Source organism: Lasioglossum baleicum, chromosome 11 (genome assembly GCF_051020765.1).
Source record: "Lasioglossum baleicum chromosome 11, iyLasBale1, whole genome shotgun sequence".
Taxonomy (NCBI): Eukaryota; Metazoa; Arthropoda; class Insecta; order Hymenoptera; family Halictidae; genus Lasioglossum; species Lasioglossum baleicum.
Window position 1 is genome coordinate 5943237 of NC_134939.1, and position 3180 is coordinate 5946416.

Genomic DNA, 3180 nt, shown 5'->3' on the forward strand with positions numbered 1-3180 from the left:
TGTTTATATGTTCCTACAACATAATTGCATTCATTTCCCCACAATAGTTAATTTATTTTCCTAGGCGACTATACAACACGGGCCTAATATGGTCGAGCATTTCATTTACAATTTAATCTTATAGGCTACACGCGACTGGTACGTACTATTTGCGGAGTTTTGAAAACAGTTGTTAATGTTGTACGATATTAAGAAATGTTTGAAAGCTTTATACGATGTTTGTTTATATTTTATGATCGCATTGTTACGGCACATTCTCTTCCAAGAATAGCGTAAGGGTCGTAAGTGCTGTGAATTTACAAGAATACTGTCGACAATTCAGATGGAAGGCAATTACACCCAATCTGTAGCAACCGAAGGAATTAGTTTCCACAAAATTTTGCTGATCATGCTGTTCAACCGTGTAACTTTGTAAACTTTTCTATTGAAATTACTTTATCACCTGGAGAAACAAGTATTTGAAAATATGTTAGCTCGTAGTACGAAATATTAATTTATAATCAATAAAATATTGTCTTACAGCGAAGCCTCTTACCAGATAAGATTAATGTTTTTTACTAACAATAAAATCGTTGTCGTTTTCACCAATCGTCTTATGTTAGTGTATTATAACGTGTAGCAAAATTTTTGATTACGAAAGCTTCCAGTTTATTTTAACACATTCGCAGTCGATCATTTTCTCATTTCTCTAGCAATAAGAGCAAAAGTAAACAAAGTTATATATTAACTAAAATTGTACACAAACCACGGATAAAAATGATAAAATTTGTTTTGAAATATCAAGCTTGTAGGACAGGCCTGTCCAACTTGTTTTTCGTTGCAAGCCACAAGCCAAATAGTAGGAGAACGTCACCTATCACCTTAGCTCAATGAAGGAGTGGGGGTACGGGCTAAATGTGGCTCGCGAGCCGCAAGTTGTACAGGGCTCTTATAAGAAATCGTTTTTTTTTTAAACAAATAAGCTTGGAAACCAGAAAAGATTATAAAATATGTGAATTCGCGCATCAGCGACAGTGAATGTGTTAATTGCAATATAACCTTCTGCACAGAATTGAGATTTTAATTTTACGAAATTTTAATTATCTATAAATTGTAAAATTATGTATTAATAAAACATTTATTGGCTTATCCTTATATTTACTTTCATTGTACTTCGAACTATGACGAATATACATTCTATATGCTTCGAGTAGAATGGTTATTAACAATTTTTAGAGCCTGTACAAGGGTGTATAAAAAGTAATGGTCATCCGTCGTAGGGATGAATCTACACCTCTGGATCGGTGGACGTTTGTAAAAGAAACTTGCCGCAAAATTGTTTATAACAAAGAAAATTGTTGTTAAAGTTTGTTTTTATATCAGTACCTTCTACTCATCAATGAGAGGAAGAGTTTGAAAGGAGCCACACGTCGCAAACAAGTAGTTATTGAGATATAAGCTGTTAAAGTTTCTGCAAAATTTGAATGTGTAGAATTATACGTATAGAGACAAACCAGCCTACTATGTACTAGAATCCACACGACCATGTCGATTTTAAATGAACATTCGTCGCTAGGCCCGTACCAAGTGATCGTCTCCCTACCCTTTCGAATCATCTTGAAGTTGCAAAATGTGCAAGAATACCTTATAACCATTGTCACACATAAGAATATATAAAATACTAATGTCAAGTATAGGTACTTACAAACAAACCCGCGAGTGGACCATTTTCTCGCAACGCTAATTTATAAAGGACGTACATATTGAATGTCTCGAAAAAAAAACAAACGCGACCAGTGCATTATTATTCGTGATGTTAATTTAATAAATATGTACAACATGAACAATTACCGTGCACTTTAATTCTTATACGCAACTCTACAGGAAATCTTCATGGGCCGCCATCTTATTTATCTCACCTCAGGGACGAAGTATCTGAAACAAATCTTGGGTTAACATATAAAAAAAAAAGATAAATATTCAGAATAGTTGTCCACTCGATATATTTCAAACAACGCGCGAGAGTGGACCATTTTTGCGCAACGCTACTCTACAAAGTGTGCAATGAACATCTCAAAACAACGCGAGCAGTGCATTCTCTACCGCGACGCTAATTTAGTAATATTAAGTTCTAGTATATCTATTATATCATATAGATATAACTGTAAAAAATTACATGCAGAGTTGAGTGTTTTTACTAATGTAATGTAATGCCAATATTAGATTATGCCAATGTTTGGATCAAACTTCATTATATGTATTTAATATACATACAGTGACTCGGAAAGATATTCGGACGCTCTAAAAAAGAAACTTTTTCGGGAAGCTAGAGCAATTAGTTTGCTACAGGATGTGAAAAGAAATTCTTCCAAAAATTGTTATGTTTATTAAAATTGCGTTTTACAACTTTTTTATGTGGGCCTATATTGCAAATTTTAAAAATACGTTTTGTATACATCTGTGTCAGTTAAACATATTCTAAAATTTTCGTCAAAATTGGCCAACGTTGCAATGAGTTACATTTTTCACGATTTTCGGCCTATAACTCTGCAGATTCCTACTTCTTTCAATGCCTGTCGTTTCTTTCTGCATCAACTGATTTCGAAAAACTTTCACAGTTGATACAGATCTACAAAATAGGCCCACATGAAAAAGTTGTAAAATGCAACTTTTAGTATTTTTTTTACAATTCCGATCAATTGGAATTTTTGAAAAAATTTCTTTTCACATCCTGTAGTAAACTAATTAGCTTCCCAAAAAAGTGTAAATCGTTTAGTACAATTAAAAAAGTTATCGTCTTTTTTAGAGCGTCCGAATATTTTTCCGAGTCACTATATACAATATATTATATAATTTTCATGTTGTATTTTAAAATTTGTTTTCTTACGAAAAGAAATTGTATACTGCATATTATGCAGTCTAATAGAACGTTTAGATTAGGAAGCTTTCATCTCCTCCAATTTCATATTTAAATATACCTCCAATTGCTATACTATTTTACCAATAGCAGATGCGAAATCAAAATCCGATTGTCTGAACTGAGCCTAATAAAATGAACGGATTCAAGTTCGTCACAGTCCCGTCAGTTTTATTAATTGTTCGTGACGTAAACATTTACATTTCCTGTAATTAGTTAGGTTAAAACAAACCTTACTTGTATATTTTCATATTATTTTAGTATTGTGAAAAATTGGTGTAAAA